This window comes from Rhinatrema bivittatum, chromosome 2, assembly GCF_901001135.1.
Source record: "Rhinatrema bivittatum chromosome 2, aRhiBiv1.1, whole genome shotgun sequence".
Classification (NCBI taxonomy): Eukaryota; Metazoa; Chordata; class Amphibia; order Gymnophiona; family Rhinatrematidae; genus Rhinatrema; species Rhinatrema bivittatum.
Window position 1 is genome coordinate 621,036,342 of NC_042616.1, and position 18,529 is coordinate 621,054,870.

Below are 18,529 nucleotides of genomic sequence, written 5' to 3' on the forward strand. Positions count from 1 at the left end.
AAGAAGTTCAGAATAATTTAATTAAATCTGAGCCTGTTTCACTAGAATGGAGAGAATGGAAAATGAAAGCAGAAGAATTAATTTGAGAGTTTCGAATTTTCCAAAGATAAAGGCAGTGACCCCAAGTGATATGTTTAAATCGTATTTAAAGAATATATTAAAATTTCGTGAAGAAGGGTTACCGGCCATTTCAAAAATTTACTATATACCGAGGCTTAAGGAAAGGAAGGAAGGCAATCAACCACAACAGCAAGGAAGACAAGAAGACCTTTGAATGTTTCAGCATTACTTGATTTGACTTGAATCTGTTATTGAGACAAGGGAAACTTTGGTAGTAACCTTTGTGTTTATTGCTGAGAGAGATGCTGTATTAAGATTATTTCTCCGAAATCTAGGACATACTTTTCATGGCTATAGAATTTGGATTTATCTGGATATTACTAAATCTACCCAAGATAAGAGAAGAAAATGTTTATAGATGAGGCCTGAAGTTATTGCAAGGGGAGCAAAATTTATTTTACGCTTTCCATGTAAATGTATAGTAATTTACCAAGAGTCTAGGTATATATTCTATGACCCTATTCAATTATGTGTATATCTAGATTCACATTCCTGATTTTTATCACAGGTATTGGTAATTACAGAAGGGGGGCCTTAGGAGGCCTTCGCGATCTGTTATGCACACGCAGGCTTTGGCTAGATGTAGCAAGAGATGCCATGAGCAGCTGCTGCACGAGAATAGGAGATGTGTGCCCTTGGACCTTGGTGAACCCAGAGAGGGGCTCCGGGGAAACACCGAGGCTGGTGAGACAGATCCGTGTCTGGGTCGAGGCCAAGCCCAGGCCCCTGCCGACCTGCATAACTCAGTGAGACCAACCACCCTTGGTTGGTCTGTGAGTTGTCCTCCGACTACTCCAAGCCCTTTCGGACCTGCCACTGGGAACGGCAATGGCAGCAGGCTGGACAGGAGACGAGGACGGACGAAGGCTCTGGAACATGAAGACTGAGACAGGAGACTTGGGGCATGCAGTCTCAGACGAGAAGCTTGGGATGTGAAGACTCAGACGAGAAGCTTGAGCACGAAGACTCAGGATTAAGGTTTCTCCTTAGTCCACAGGGCATGGAACCGCCACCAGCCTCCTTTCCTGTGGCAGGAAGCCACCTCTGACGTTGGGCCCTGCTCTGCGGCCTAGTGCCACCTCCAGCTTCATCCTTTGTAGTAGGGATGCCACTCTCCAGGGTCCTGCCTCCTTAGGCGTGCAGCCACGCCTCCTTCAGCCTCTTAAAGGGCCCATGGTGGGAGTAGCCCCACGGCCCCTCCTGATGATGTCATCCAGGCATTTTTCTCTTCAGCCCTATAAAAGGGCCCTTTGCCAGTCCGTCTTCGCCTTCGCAAGGAGCTGCCTGCTCCTGGAGTGTCTGCTGTTCCAACTCTTTATCCAGGAGGCTTCGACGTCCATCCTCCAATTAGAACTTGGAGAAGGATGCCATTCCATTTACTTTGTAGTCCATTAGGATAATTAATGCCTACAAATAATTATCTAATTTAACAGGTAACCTGTGATTCCAGTTCAACAGGATAAGGGAGCAGAAACTACATTTTTGTGAGGTAATTAATCAGTTTTATTACAGCAGCATAATGGTTTCATATGATATAGTTTTGATTTGTTTCATTTTAATTTTACAGAGTAAAGCTCTGTTATAAGATTAAGCAAATATTCTTATGTTATCTCAAAGTCAACTTGCACGTCTCACTACACAATACCAAACTAATTAACTCAGCTGAAAGAGTAATTAAGCCTTTTTATCTCACCCTCAGCTGTGATGAGTTGTCTTCCTGCAGAAATCTGGGACCTATCTCATAGCAATCCAGCAACACCCGTGGTAAGCAAATGATAGGTTAGACCACAGTCTCAGGGAAATAGAACCCAGAGGTTTCACAGATGTCTCTGTGACAGCAACTGGGTAAAGAAGGACTTGGCTTGCCAAGGTTCTGCAGGGATAAAGTTGGCAAGCATGACAAGGCAGAAAAGTTAACAGAGCAAGTTGTGCTGAACAAGGAGCTCAGTATGTAAGCTTGCTAGTTCACAGGTTTAATGAACTGCAACAGTGGAAAAGTCCTGCAAAGGTAGTAGTAATGTTGGCAGGGCAGCTGTAGATTTGACAAGTTCTAGGAAAAGGTTCCGGGAAAGAATCCACAATCTATGTAATCCAGAGTCTCTTTTTCTGCTTGGGACTTCATTGCATATTCATTCCATAGGATTCAACATTGATCTTTGATTGGAAGTTGCCATCATCTATAGGCACAGGATTGGCAGGATGCAAATATGATGTCTTCTGAATCCGGATATATACCTATATTATCACTATTAGTAATGAGGTACATCAGCGGACATTTATGAATAATCCCTGCTTCATAGCTGGTTTCATGGCGAGATACAAATTTGCCACCAAGGACTTGCTTACCAGTTTGTGTGTCTGGGGTGCACTAGCAAATTGTGAGGTGTAGACTGATGTCTGATAGGAGAAAAATTGTAGTTTCTTCTTGCTGTATAGTTTTTCACAGTCTTTAAAAGTGAAACTGTAGAGGCCATCACATGGCTGATGAATCCATCTTTGCGTTGCTTCAGGCTTGCACTTAGATTCAGTCTGTGCAAGATCATTTATAAATATATTAAAAAGCACTGGTCCAAGTACATTTAACTTGCCAGTGCTTATGTTTTTCCTATTTTCTTCAGACGGATTCTTCTTCCAATTTTTGAAGGAAGATCTTTTGGCTATAATAGCTTCTTTCTCCTCACCTTTTAACCATGACAGCAATCTTTTGGCCTTCCTTCCACCTTTCTTAATGCATGGAATATATCTGAACTGTGCTTCTAAGATGGTATTTTTTAACAATGTCTATGTCTATTGCACACACTTTTCATTTTTTTAAAACTATTTTTCACATTTTATCAAAATGTTCCTTTTGAAAGTTTAATACTAGAGCCATGGATTTACTTATTGTCTCCCTTCCAGTCATTAATTTAAATTTGATCATGATATGATCACTGTTGCCAAGTGGCCCACCACCATTTCCTCTCTTACCAAATCTTGTGCTGCACTAAGAATTACATCTAAAAAGCTCCCTCTCTCATTGCTTCCTGAACCAGTTGCTCCATAAAACTGTCATTTATTCCATCCAGGAACTTTATCTCTCTAGCATGTCCTGATGTTACATTTAGCCATTCAATATTGGAGTAATTAAAATAACAAGGGAGAAACTCCATCAAACCATTTGCATTCATTAAATTAATCTGTTTAGAATAATTATGTAATCAACCTGTAGATTTGTATCTAATCCAGCTATTTAATACCATAAGTTTGTCTAAAAACATACACTTTTACCTGTTTCCTAAATGATAAAAAGCATTCAATCGCCCTTATGTTGCCTGGAAGCTCATTCCTGCCTTTTGGGCCTGCTACAAAAAATGTTCTTTTCTGTGTTTCTACCAGTCGAGTTTGCTGGATGGATGGTACTTGTAAGAGATTACGCCCTACAGATCCTAAAGCAGTAGGATGTTTGTACATTTTCTGTAGACAAGTTGAGACATATAAAAGTATCCTGAGTCAGAGTTTGATGAATCAAGGTTACAATTTTAAACTTGATTCTCCAAAATACAGAAATGACAGAAGTCGAGTGGCAATTTATAGACTAACCGATTTATTAATGCATGACAGCTGTCCTCGAAAGCTCATGTTTTAATAAATTGGTTATAGGTTATTAGGTGCTATACAAGACTATGGCTATCCCTCTTTAGATTTTTCTCCAAAATACAGGTAACCAATGGAGAGAATGTAGTACTGGTGCAATGTTGGCAAATTTCCAAATCCCTGTAAATAATCTAGCTGCAACATTTGCATGCTTTTCAGGTCTGATGCTGGTAAATCAACATAAAGTGAATTACAGTAGTCCAGTTTAGAAAAAACTGAAGCCTGCAGGACTGAATGGAAATTCTCAAAATATAAGTAGGGTTTAAGCCTCCACAGTAAACAATTTATAAAAGGCACTTTAGTGACTGCCTTTGTTTGAAGCTAAAGTGACAAATCAGGTTCAAATAATACTCCTAAATTTCATATCTGTTGGAAAGTGGGAAGAACCCATTCTTCAGATTAGAATGAAGATAGAAGATTTTGCATTGGGAATCTGTTTAGTATTATCATTTCTATCTTTTCAACATTTAATATCAACCTGCTTAGAGTCATCCAGTGCCCAACCATCCTTAAAACTGAGCAACCACAGTTGGTGCATCCTCAATTGTAAACGTGATTGGCATGGAATACATTGTCGGTGTACATTTCTGTAGCCAATGCCCAAATTGGACACGAGGCAAGGTCAAGAGGGCAATGCCCTGAGGGATTCCAATATAAGTGAGAGACCAATTAAAGGCTTGCCAATTTATTCCTTTTGCTTTATATGCACAGAGAAGAATGTGAACCATTTCAGTATAGTCCCTGAGATTACAATCTCTTTTAGCCAGGTAAATAATATCTAGTGGTTCACTATGTTGAATCTTGCAAAGATGTCTAATGAATAAATATGTTGTCATTTCAAAACCACACCAGTAATAATCAAGACTGCTTTATAACAAAATTTCAGTACTGTTGGTATTGTCTTTTTGGTTGTTATTTTTATAAATATTTTGGTGGATTTTTATTTTTGCAAGGAAATGTCTTAAGCATGGACACTGGAAGTGTGTTTATTGTATTGGCACAGTTCTCTCCTTTGAGATTTCATAGTATAGATTGTTTTATTTCTGTGCTGTTATCCTGGACTGTGTTTACTACCCCTAACTAATCAAGCTTGATATTTCACTTAGATGCAGTTCCAACACTGCTCTCTACATTAATGGTGGGGGTGGAAGGGAAATAGAACCAAAAGGTTACTAAGAGCTAAGAGTAACAGATAAGTATGAGGGGAAAAAAAAAGTGTGAAACTTGCTGGGCAGACTGGATGGGCCGTTTGGTCTTCTTCTGCCGTCATTTCTATGTTTCTATGTTTCATTTGCCAAACCTGGTTTGCTCTTCATCCATCCATTATAATGATTATTATGGGCTTGATTCACTACAGCTTTTTCTCCCATTTTGTGTCTGACACAATAAGGGGACAATATTCAGTAGCCAAATATTCAGTGGGTTAAACATCCTGTTAAATTTTCCTGGATACTTTAAACCTGACCAATTATCTTTTGAATATTGGTTTATTTACACCATTTTGTAATCTGCAATTTCCACATTGTTCAATGCAGAGTACAATACTTACATTCATAATATAGCTGGTTAGGTTTAAAGTTGCCTGCCCTTGTGTGGTTGGATAACTTAAGACTTAACCGGCTATATTCAAAAAGAATATAAGCTGGTTAAATGGCTAAGCCCAAGAGAGAAAACTTTTTTTTTTTAAGGTAGCATGGCACTTAACCAGCTATATTCTTTTCAATATAGTTGGTTTAAGTCTAAGGTTATCTGGCTACCCGAGGCCTGCTCTGAAGCAGGCCGAAAATTATCCAGCTAACTTAGACACTCATTCACTAAGGGCCTCATTTTCTAAAGTATTGCAGGCCTGCGATACTTTAGAAAATGAGGGGCGGGGGGCCGAAACGGGGGGAGGGCCTGCGCTAGCTGGCAGCGATCGCACCGTCCTGGTATCGCACGCAATAAGGGACCTTTCGCGTGCGAAAGGTCCCTTATTGCGTGCGAGCGGCGTGGAAAATGAGGCCCCAAGTCATGTTAGGCCATTTACCATGGTAAATGGGCCTTACATGGAGATAATGAAAGGTATTTCAAATACCTCAAATTATTTCTACTCTGGCACTGAGTATATTAAAATGAGCTAGTGGACATGGAAATGCTCATAAATATCTTAAATCAGTACTTCTCAACCCAGTCCTCGGGGCATACCTAGCCAGACAGGTTTTCAGGATATCCATAATGAATAAGCACGAAATAGATTTGCATACGATGGAAGCAATGCATGCAAATCTATTTCATAGATATTCATTGCATGTATCCTGAAAACCTGTCTAGTATGCCCTGAGACCTGGGTTGAGAAGCACTGCACTAAATGACGCAACTCAAATAACACAGCTTGCCAAAAATATCATAAGCTGCACTATTTGACCTAAAGGTTACTACAACTCTTGAGTTGTCGCTAACTTCCCCCAGGAGCATGGGGATGTTAACGCATGTTCCAATGCATGTGGGGGCCCCAACTCCAAGTAAGCACCCACTGAAAGTACTCAAAAATCCTGGGGGTCTCCATAGACCCCCCTGCCTCAGCCCTCACCCACTGCCCATGGAGGCAGACCATTATCAAAAGAATAGAAAACTAGGCCACAACCTTCCCCCAGTCCTCCCCTTTATCATAAAAATCCAGCCCCTAGGGACCAGCGTCTCTGACCTCCAGACCCCCTCTTACTTACAAAAATATGCCTGGTGGTCCAGTGGGGGCCCAGTGCACCCCCTGTGCTTCAGGCTCAGATAAAAAGGAGTGGTTGGGAGAGGAGAACGTGGCCTGATGCCAATGTAAATATTTTATTTTTCTATTCTTTTGAAAAAAGTCTGCCTCCAGGGTCAGCGGGGATGGAGATGGGACAGGATATCTGTGGAGACCCCCGAGGTTTTTGAGAAAATTTGGGTGGGATTGGGGGGGGGGTTAACTCGGGGCTGTCAGCCCCTTTAAGCAGTGGTGGCTCCACAATCCTGTTGCCGCCATCACATGAAATTTGAGGACATTTACTGCCACGGTATTTTATGCTGTGGTATTTAACATCAAGGAATAATACCAGAGGAACCCACAAAGTGGCAGGCCATTTCCTTTGGGGAAAATTACTGCAGCTTAGTGAATGAACCCCTTAGCCAGTTATAGCTAAAAATCGGCTAAGTTAGCTGAATAACTTTACCTCTTCTTTTATCTGGTGACATTTTAGCCGGATAAATGGATCAATATTCCAAAATTGCCATTTAGCCAGATAATTTTTTTAATTATTTGGCTAAATGCCTTTGAGTATTGACCATTAGTGAATCGAGCTGCAAGTGTGCTTTCATGAAGTTTAGATAATATAACCCTATGCCCCTTTAGCTTTTTTGCCCCTTTGTGCCTTTTTCAATATCATTATTTCCATGGGCAGAGAATGGGGCAAAAGTCCTTTTTAAATTAGGCCCATTGTTTTATACCTTCCCAAATTAATTAGTACTGTTTGTGTCCAGCCTTCTGAAAGTATCCTGTTTTATATTTCTTGAAACAGAAAAATGCCCATATTTACATTTGATTCAAGGTAACAATTCCTTCTCTCCCAGCGCCTCCGTCCCCTCTCCCCAGCAACAAAATAGTTGAATTAGTACAAGTTTGAATTGTGTGAGTAGTAGCGCCAGATGTCAAGGCTTCAATTTTACTGAGCATTTGTCATTTTGTAAACACTTATAATTCATTTACCTTGAAAATTACAATTAAAAAGTAAATCTTTTATTCACTCATCTCATGCTTGGCTTGATTTAGTAAAAGAGTGTTTGGAATGCCAGCTCTGGTTTTTGAAGAGCCGAATAAGGCAGACCTTGATGAATTTTCTTTGAGTCTAGGAGCCAGCAGCTGATAGCTCTCCCAGCCCCATCCCCAAGTTCCCCCCGGTTGTCCCTACTGAGGAGTGTGTGGAAAGGTAGCCCTCTCTGTCATTGGATTCCCCACTCTGAGGTCTGCCACAGTTTCTTTAAGCTTTAAGGTCTGATGTTTTCCCATTCTGTGTCTATGGGGGGGAAAAAGTAGTAAATCGGGCCCTTAATATGCTGTTGTACAATGCTAGTAGAAGCATGTAGTCAGCACTCTGCTCTCTCCTGCAAGTGTGTTGGAGCCCTCCTGATAGCTAAGCCTGAAGTAATTGCCACTTTGCATCACCTATCACTGAAGCCTAGGTCTCCCCCTCTCTCTCTATCACCCCACCCTGCCTCCAGCAGTCTCTCTCAATCCCCCCACCATGTCTTCAGTCTCTTTCATCCCATCATCCTAAGCAGTCTTTCTCTCATCCCCTACCCTGTTTTCAGTCTCTTTCAACCCCCTCATCCTCAGCAGTCTTTCTCTCATCCTCCACCCTCTCCCCAGCAGTCTCTCAATCCTCCCACCATGTCTTAAGTCTCTTTTATCCACCCTCGTCCTCTGCAGTCTCTCATCCCCACACTACCTTCAGTCTCTCTCAACCCTCCCTCATCTTCAGCAGTCTTTCTCTCATCCCTCCACCCTGATCCCAGCAGTCTCATCCTCTCTCTTATCACCCAGTAATCTCTCTCTTACCACCCACCCTTTTCCCCATTTTTTCCATTGATTTTTTTTCCCATTTTTGTTTGCTATAAATAAACATGATAAATTCCCTAGAAAAACAAAATAAAAACAGAAACCAAAGGTCCCTATGTATTATTTTTATACTCTGATAATTTAGTATTTTAATAATTGTTTTTATTAACCATTTTCTGAATTGTGGTTTGGAGACTTGTTATATTTTGATTTTGTTGTTTTGCTTTGTATTTTATACTATGCTTTAAGATTCTATAGTAAGCATGTAATACATTTTCTTTTTTACTGTTTGTTTACTATTTATAGTCAGACCGGCAGTGCTCCTGACAGTAAAGAAAAAGCATCCCATGTGCAAATTCCGTGTAGCCACCATCTTGGTAGGACCCTGTGGGGCCCTGTAAGCACCACCTTGCAGCCAGGATTTTCAGACAACAAAACTGTAAGTAAGAAATGTATTGTTTTTTTTGACATTATCGTTTCCTGACCAAATAAAAGGGGAAAGAGCTAATTTTCTTTCTTTTTTTTTTGTAAAGTGGAGATTTGACTAGGTTCTTAGCAACTTCTGCCCTAGCACCTAAATCTGCCAGATTGCTCCTCGATTATAGGACTTCTGGTTTGGTCACCCTAGATCTTTTTGTTGTAACCCCCTTCGGTTTAGAACTGTTGCAGTTGGGTACTGCAGTCAGGATAGTGGACCCTTGGGCCGGTCTACACAGGGAGGCAGGGTAGGCCGGGAGGCGGAGCCACAGGCTGGCGGTGTTCACCCGGGAACCAGAAACCCCCCCAGGAGGAGCCCGTAGGGTCCTGGAACCTTGGGACTTAGGAGAACGCTCAGAGTCTATAAACAGTGAAAGCCTGGGCAGAGGGTGTAGCAGAGAAAGTCCAAAGAGAACACTAAAGTCTGTAGTCCAGCATTGCAGGTTGGGGACCAGCTGAAGGTAGAACAGCGGGCAGCAACAACACCCGTGGCAAGCTGGACTGTGAGACAGGAGCGAGGATAGGCTGTGACCCGGAGCAGGCTGTAGACTGGAACGGAGTAGTAGCTGGCTGTGAACCGGAGCAGGCTGAAGACTGGAACAGGGCCTGCAGCTGGCTGAGAGCCGGAGCAGGCTGAAGCAGAGCCAGGAACGGACCAGGGTCTGAGGCAGGCGGCAAGCTGGAACAAAGTCAGGAACGGTCCAAGGTCGGAGGCAGGCGGCAAGCTGAAGCGAAGTCAAGGCGATCCAAAGGTCAAGTCAGGAGCGGGGAACAGACGAAAGCGCAACTCAGAACTACTAGGCAGTAGTGAACCTCGTTGCAAGGCAAGGAGAAGGCGTCCGGATGCCGGTTAAATCAGACTTAGGGCGTGGCGTCGTTAGCACAGGCGGGGCCAGACTTCCGGGAGCTGTGCGCACATAGTGCGCGTCCTCACGCGCCCGCGAGGCAGCGGGGAGACGGGCAAGCAATGGCGGACGCCATGAGGAACCGGCAGAACTGCAGGGGTCCCGGTCGCACGGAATGCGGCGTTTCCAGTAGTGGAGGTGAGCCTTGTTCAGAGAAAGAGAGGGGGAAGCGGTGGAGACCGCAACAAGAGCTACAATATATGAGCCACACAATTCCCAGGGCCATTCTTCCTGTACTGGACCTCTCACTTTTCTCTCCATTCATGCACTCGAGGCACTGGGGTGCCAGGGTTCCACCGGCAGGGAAGGGGACAAACCTCTGGGGGCCTAGCTACCCAGGTGGGAATTTATTCCTCAGACGTCTTTACATTCCCACTCAGTTCTTCACACATTGATAGTCACCATTGTAGATCTAAGTTGGCTGGCCTCAAATTCAGAATAGAGCAGATAAGAAGCTTGGAGTGCTGTTCAACATACAAGTTTACTGTCAATTTAAAAAAATCATGAGGATACAAAGAATTAAATTCCAAGTGCCACAAACTCTTTCTCCATCTTCATCCTTTGAGTCACCGTCCTTTCCCTGAGCTGGGAAAGTAGGAAAAAGCTCTTCTCCAAAGTAGGTAGGGAAATGGTAGAGGGAAAAATAATTCCCTCCTATCTGAGGTAAAGTCTTCTTAAAAGCCAGTTCTCACTTTTAAGCAGTCACACTCCAGATGAAGTTCCCTATCTCCTCAGGTAGGGGTGATAGTAATATAGAAATATGGTGAATGACTTCAGATAAAGATCAAAATGGTCCATTCAGTCTGCCCAGCAGATTTTCTTTTGGGTCGTAGCAACTGCTGCTCCATGAAGGTTAACCCCAAGCCATTTGAAATATCGGGTGTTTCTGTGTCACAAGTCGTATCTTACCAGAGCCCACTGTAATCCATTTATATCTGGGTTGCTCTCTGGAAGTGGGGGTGGACATCCTGTCTGCACAATTTGGAAAAGTGGGTGTTTGCTCTCCTGAGCTGGGAGTAGGTCAAGAAAACGACCTATTCTCTTAAACATCAAAAAACACTCTTCTCTCATGGGACACTCCTTCTTCCAGGTCTATGAAAGCAAGGCAAAGTCCAGTTTTCTGGGGCAGGCTGCGGGGCTTGAATTTGGGGAACCACCAAAAAGCTATTCTTCTGCTCCAAAAATCAAGGCTACATCCAACCACATGTGCCAGTGCTTAAACCCAGTTTACATAGGGAAGCAAGACCAATCCCAGCACCAAAGGCGGGGAAAAAAAACCTTAGGACTGGCACAAAAATGGAAGGGTCTAATATTCAGTAAGGGAACAAAGTAACCCTTACGTCTCTCCCCCCTGCTAGAAAATAGAAAAATGAGTCAGGGTAACTGAATTAGATTTTTTTCTGTATGCCTACCCTCTGCAGGAGCAATCACCAAATGATATACGGAACATGATGGGATCAATATTCAATGCTGGCCGTTTAAGTAACTAAAATGCATTATGGCGTTAACTCACGCAATAAGGCATTAACGCCATAACGTATGCGATAATTGTGTGTTATGGTTTTGTAGGAAATTGTGAACCCCGAGCTGAGATGAGAGATGAGAGATGTCTCCGCCCACAGGGAGGAGCCCCGTGAGCCTCACTGTCGGTGAATGTGGTCTCAGCGACATAGGACACAGCTGTGAGAGAGACTTTATTAGAGAGAAAAGATAAGACATAACCCGAGGAGCAGGAATTGCAATAAACATAGTTCTTGAGCAATAAGATATACCCAGGGTGGTACTGTAGATGAGAAGGTCCGGTAGTGGCCCGCAGCGCGGGGTACACCAGGAGGTTCCTGCAGGCTGGTGGAGAAAGCTCAGAAGTGCAGATCTGGTAGTGGCCACCAGCGCGGGGTATGGCGAGGATGACTGTACTGTAGGTGACGAGATAGATGAGGTCTTGAGATACTGGAACCAAGCAGAGGAGCAGCTACAGCAATACCCTGTAGCTCAGGATATGTAGAAGCGATAATGCTGAAGAATGGTAGTGGCCCGAGGCACGGGGTACACCGTGGAGACTTCAGCAATGTTGGTATCATAGGAAACTGAAGAAGGTACTCGCATAAGGAAGTTCCAGGAGAGAAACCAGAGGAGCGGGTCAGGTGAAGTCCAAAGCAGGAAGGCCCTCCAAGGAGCGGATAGTCAAGACGCAAAGGGCACCGTGGAGCGGTTACCCAGAGCATCCAAATTCCACAAGGAGATACTGGAACAAGAGATCCAAGAGTGGAGCGGATTTAACAATTAGAGAACTCCTTGCTAACTCTCAAAGAGTAGGAAGCAGGAAGGAGTTTAAATATCTCTCCCTGAAGTGACATCATCAACAGGGCTGGCCCAGGGTTCCTGCCCTGGGCCCTTTAAATATCATCCCAGAGGCGCGCGCCTATGGAGGTCCAGGAGGCGGAGCTTAGCGCAGAGGCAGCATCCCTGCCGCAAGTTGAGACCTCCCGCCCTCAGGGTAGGCCCCGAAAAGGAGCAGCGCACTACGATGGTTACAGCGGCCCGCATCGAGACTGGGAGACGGTCTGGGGAGCAGGTGAGCACGGTCGGTCGCGGAGTGTGCGACTGACCGGCATAACATTGTGTTACCGCATGGCGCAAATGCAAATTTTTAGAAGGGGAGGGGTTTGGGCCAGATTAATTAAAATGAGGGGTGCTATCGCACGGTTTTAGCGCCAAAAATAACTACACCTTTTTTCCTGGCGTTAAGCTGTGTGATATGCCCAAAACGGCCGTAATGCAATTCGCAATAAATTTTGCAAATTGCATTTTATTTATTTTATTTTATTTATTTGCTGAGTTTTATATACTGTCATTCGGTAGAGCCATCATAACGGTTTACAAAGTTCATATTTCAATGTTTTTAACAATTGAGTAAAATATATAACAGGGAGCATATTAAACAGAGACAACCGATTGCAAAGATGATAATTGGCACATGCACTATGGGTTGCACGAAGGGGTGCACAAAGGAGAGAACCTTTCCTGGGCTGGAGAGGGGAGAAAGGGAGAGAGAGAGAGAGAGAGAGAGAGAGAGCCTCTGGGGGGGGAGGGGCCTTCACAGTATTCAATTATTTATATCTCTATAGGAGGGCTAGCTAATAGCTCAAGGTGAGGTGTTGGTGGTGGTTTAGGTTTAGGGGCCAGTTTTAGATGTGGAGTGAGACGTACGAACAGCACAGTACACCGAGGTGAAGATTTGATGTCATTTGGAATTAGGAAAGTCTCACAAAGATGAGATTTCTACTGTGTTCTCTCGCCCTAGCTTTTGATTAATCTAGAGGTTAGCTGGTTAGATTTGTTCCGGCTAAGTTACGATGTATATTCAGCAGCCCAGCTATGCTGTTAAATATATACATATAACTGAGTGCTTTGCTGAATAAGTCTAACCGGCTAACTTTAGACCTGATCTATGGCACATCTAGCTTAGTTGTACAACTTATGCACTGGATAGGATATTCAGCAGTTAGCCGCATAAGTTGTATGACTTACTCCTTCCACCCACGTTATGCCCACTTCTTATGCAGCTAACTTTTTAGCCATATAAGGAACTTATATGGGCATGTATTCAGCCACTTCTTAGCCGCATAAGTCCCGCTTATCAGGCTAAATAGCACTGAACGCGCTTTGAATATCAGGCCCTATATATTTAGAGAAAATATAGATGTAATTTTTCCAATCAACCACTTAGGGGAGCTCATACCCATGGGAGGCTATGATCTGCATAACCCTTCTCTGGATAAAGGAATTATAACATATACAACGTGTACACGTCCCACACAGAAATCTAAGATCAGCAAACAGAGCACTTCTATCCATTCCATCTGTAAAAACAGCAAGACTCACCCAGGTGAGGGATCACGCATTATCTCTAGCCGGACCCACATTATGGAACTCCATGCCCCTTGACCTCAGACTACAGAGCAATCATACATTTTTCAAAACGCAACTCAAAACCTGGCTTTTCAAACAAGCCTTCAAGAAGGAGAACGAAGCAGGAAACTAAATAAATTTAAAGATAAGCAGCATAAAGCACCCAATGACTATATTCCAGCTCCTAATGGAATTAGTTCAACCTATTTTTAACTATAGTCAACTTTCAGAATGAATCTTTACTTAACACTCATCCACATGTAAAGTCTTTTGATATAACTCTTGTTTGTTACCGAATTCTAATGGCACCACCCATGTAAATTATGAGATATATTTTCCTTTGATATAGGTTCCCTATTGTAAACCGTTATGATGGTGAATAACTTAATGACGGTATATAAAAACTTTTAAATAAATAAATAAATAGATAAATATGACATTAACATCATCACATATTAGCTCTCCTATTGGAAGAATTATGAACATATAACATTTACTTCTTACTCCACTATCACCACATTACCCCATTCAAAATCCAAAGTATCTCTCCTACTTGAAGAACTAAGGGAAGTGGTCACACCAATCTCCCTATCTGGAAAAGATATCCCCAGTCTGGACATACCTGGGTCCCTTCTGCAAAGAACACCCACCCATGGGGGTTCAGTCATGTTCAAGAGGAAACTGTCCTATCAGCATGCTCACCCATGTCAGACTCATCTGCAGGGAACATTAGGGAACCTGGGCCCCTTCCACCAAATTACAAACCATGGGAGCACTATCAGTTGGGAAGTAACGGGACCACCAGTAACGGGACCCCATGCCAGTATTGGCAGGGAACATGGAAAACTCCAAAAGACACCACAGAACTACAATAACACCGTACACCTCTGTGGAGAGAATACTCCTTGAAACATTCCCTGAGCTAGGGAACAGTGCTATGAGTCTTCAAAGCACTTTAAGGAAAAAAAATGGGACAGACACCAACTTCAGCAGACCAGACAAACTTCAAAAGTTACACTATACATTTGTGAGAAAATAAAATAAAAACATGAAATAGATCACATTTAACTGAAAGAATCCAGTGTTAAGCATTAATCAGAGAAAATTCAAGCAGCACCAATATATTTTATGTTTTGAAATATTTTGCAAATTTTGGGTTTTCTCTTTTTAGTGAAAAAAAACAAAATACAATAACCGCAACATTCATAAATAGAACAACATTCCCACCTGCTAAATTAGATGTCAGATCATATTCCCCAGTTGATGGTGAAGTGGTAGTCAATATCTCAATCTTCTTGGCCACATGCCACTTGCTTGGAGATGAAAAAGAAGGTAATTTCTGAAAGGCAAAAAGAAAAACAAGCCCTTCTGGTACAGGCAACAATTACATCTTTCAGTAACCTTCATCATATTAATTTCTGTAGGCAGCAATAGGAAAACTATGGTTCAATCCATCCCCTATTAAGAATGGAAAATGGTTCCCAACAGTTCACTCACATCCCTCATTTTCATCATTTTCATCATACCCCATGGCAAGGAGTCAGAATGTTCAGGAGGTGGCTTCTTGACAGTATCTCCATTAAGTAACAGATACTCTATTTATCCATAAATCCATCTTATCTGAAATACATGGCAGCATGCTGATAAATGTTCTTGTCGATCTTCATCTCCCTTATTAATTTGGCCATTTCTTTTTTTGAAATCCAGGTGGTTCCTTGCAGTGTCATAGTTTGTCTTATGCTTCATAACAAATTTGTCTAAATACTCCCAGATCCATTCTTATTTATTTATTTAAAAGTACTTTTATTCCTGTGACAGAGTGACCCTGTTTTTCTCTTTCAAACCTGTGTGGGACCAGGCATGGGGCCTGGTCCACCTTAAATCCCAGACAGGGAGAGAGCTCTGTGGGCAGGACTCTGCTGGGACAGGGAAAGACCTGAGGGCAGAACCAGCTGGGGCAGACTAAGAATGGAAGCCCAGCTGGGTTCATGAGGCCCCTGCATCTCCAGAAGAGGCAGCTATTGTAAATCTATACTGACCCAAAGCCCAGGGAGTAGAAAGTGTACTGCGAACATAGGCATTCATTGTTATTTTTGAAGTACAGTGGTCCCTTGACTTACAAAATCAATTGGTTCCAGAGGGCTGGTTGTAACTCAAGTTGGTTGTAAGTCAAGACTATTTTTTCCATAGGAAATAATCGAAATACCTATAATGCGTTCTAAATCTCCCAAAAACACCCCTTATCTAACCATTTCTATAATAAAAAATGGTTGTATAATGTCTGTAGTTACCAGAAACACCAATAATTTCCTAGTGTACTCACCAAAAAGTTATAAAATGTGCCTAGCCTACCAGAAACAACAATTTCACCTCCTCCACAAGTTCCTTTATTATATCTGCATATGGACTCTCTACCTGGGTAACATCAAGCTAGGTTGAGAGAACATTGCACAAATCTCATCTTTGGGTGAGTTTCCTCACTCCGAAGGTCATCAAATCTTCACAAGAGTGCACTGTTCTATTTGCACGCCACACTCTGCATGTCAAAGTGGCCCCTAACCCCTACACTAATACCTACACCTCACCTCGAGTAACTAGGTGGGCCTCATATAGGGGTATAAATACCTACCTAGTATGAGGGCATTATGGCTAGGCTCTCTCTCTCTCTCACCCACCACCCCCCCACCCCCGAATGAAAATATTTTAGTTATAACTTGAGATCTGTTTGTAACTCAGAATTTTGTTCGTAACTCGAAATTTGTTCGTAGGTCAAGACCGGCAAAGTTGGTCGTAACTCGAGCCGGTCGTAACTCAAGGGCCCACTGTACTGTTCATCTGAATAAAGTGAAAGAGCATTTGAACAGGCTGGAGTCAATGTGGTTTTCTGCCCCAGCCAAGGTGATTCGCTCGGTCACTCTCACAGATGGTGTTAGATTGGGAATTTTTTTCTAAAGCTTGGCACAGAAAAGCCCCAAGTCTCCAGGGGAAGACTGGAATTGAAGTTTGGTGTTTGGTCTGACAAGAAGTTGGAGGCAAAGCAGTGTTGGAGAGAAAAGGGTGTGGCTCAGGGAGCACATTGAAGTAGGAAAGATTTGTCTAGCATTGCCTAGGAAGGAGACTGGGACAAGAAAACAGTGCTACTAGCGTTACGGAGCACTGAAAGTTAGAAGCTTGCTGGCTTATAGAAGAGCATACACAAAATAAAAAAACTGAAACTGCCTTTAAATAGAGAGTGGTCTGTGGGGCCTGGAAGGTAGTCAGGTTTTAGATTTTTTCTTTAAAGATTAAGGAGAGAAGCTCCATCTGAAGTTAGGACTGCTAAACAGAAAAAAAAAAGCAGTTGTGTACTGTATTTGGACAGGGCATGATCCCTACAGAGTGCAGCTGTCAGAGGCCTGAGCAGTACTACCAAAACCCTGGTTTGAATCCAGTGGGTATACTGCAGTGCAGATGAAAGAAGGAAGAGAAGCCAGAGAGCTTAAAGATGGAAAGAAAGACTGCACCGGGTATTAAATGGTTACATCTGATCACTGAAGTACAAGGGATTGCAGCAGAGGTGTCCCAAATGAGAGGCAGTGCTAAGGCATCTCACCAGAAAGAATGCTGTGTTAGTGAGTGAACTGAGAAAAACTGTCAGTCTGCCATAAGTGAAGCCAGGCAAGGTGTAAAGCAACTGTTTGAATTATATGACTGAAGCTTGACACTTCAGCGAGCCCACACTCTAGTAAGGGCTGAAAGCACCAATGGGGCTGAAGTCAATCTGGGTCCTGAGTGGCAAGACGTTGTGGAGGGGAATGCAACTGAGCAGGAGAAGAGTCAGACTAATGGTCCTGCAATGAATGTATTACCCAAGAGCTCAAGGAGAAGCTTAAAGGAATGGCCTTAAGGGAGAGGGCCTGGGGAAACCCTTGAGAGAGGGGTCACAGAGATCTAGGAATGCAGCCAGGAAAAGCTTGAGAGGGTCGATGCAAGAAGCAGAGTTTGATAGTACAGAAAGTCCAGAGGAAGGTACTGTAGATTGCCCAAACACTGAAGAGAGCCATGGAGAGGACAACACAGAGTGTCCAGAAGAGGGCAGTAGCAAGTGGCCTGTGAGATGCAGTATTGAGTGGCCAAAGGAGGGCAGCATGGAAGAGCTTGACAGAGACACTGCCAAGGGGTCAGTTGAAGGGGCTGGAGCGGCCATGGTGTCCCCAGTGAGAAGGACTATCAAAAAGTCAGATGCAGGCACTGCTGTGGAAAGCCAAGAAGGTGGGGCCATGGAGAGTCTGGAGAAAGGAAGTGTAGATACTCCTGCGAGAGGTGATATGGAGGAGCCAATGCATGGCACTGACGAGGAGTCAGCAAGAACTGTGTTGCTGTTGCCAAAGGGCGCTGATTGTGAAGGTGCAGAGGAGGCACAAGTCATTGCAGAGATGAGTGAAGAATACTCACCATATGTCCCACAGCCAGTCTAAGGAGTCCCACTGGGGCGGAAGTAGAACCTGGAGATACAGATGGACTAGGATAAAGGACTACAGATGCACACTATAGGTGGTACTAGTGTTGTCTAGGCTTACCCTAATGTATCCTATATCCCCGTTCCCAAGCTGTTAGAAGTTAGACTGCGGAGTTAGCAATCTGCAGTATTCCGCTATCTGATGGGAGGAGCAATCAGATAGGAATCTGTAATGGTCTGTTTTGCGAGCTCCTGAAAGAGGGAGGAGTTAGCAAACTTGTAATGAATCTGATATAGTAGTGGGTGGATCCCTGGGCTGCTGGCAGATGACCACACCCTGGGAGGATATCCCAAGAGGCTAGGCTTGAGTATGGAGACAGACACACATTAGTTCTTTTATTAAACAGGTTTTTGAAACCACCAGAGGTGGCAGTAGTGAGCTGATATGCCCGGCAGGGCTGTAGTCCCTCAGGTAGT

At 43.4% G+C, this 18,529-nt stretch overlaps 1 protein-coding gene across 1 annotated transcript in view; it reads left to right on the forward strand.

Moving 5' to 3' along the window:
- The window catches only part of DTNA (dystrobrevin alpha), a 715,983-nt gene that overhangs the window by 260,049 nt on the left and 437,405 nt on the right, over window positions 1-18,529 (forward strand). The window contains exon 2 of the mRNA XM_029591217.1: window positions 8,627-8,759. The gene's annotated coding sequence lies outside the window, so the exon portion shown is untranslated. The remainder of the gene's footprint in view (window positions 1-8,626; window positions 8,760-18,529) is intronic.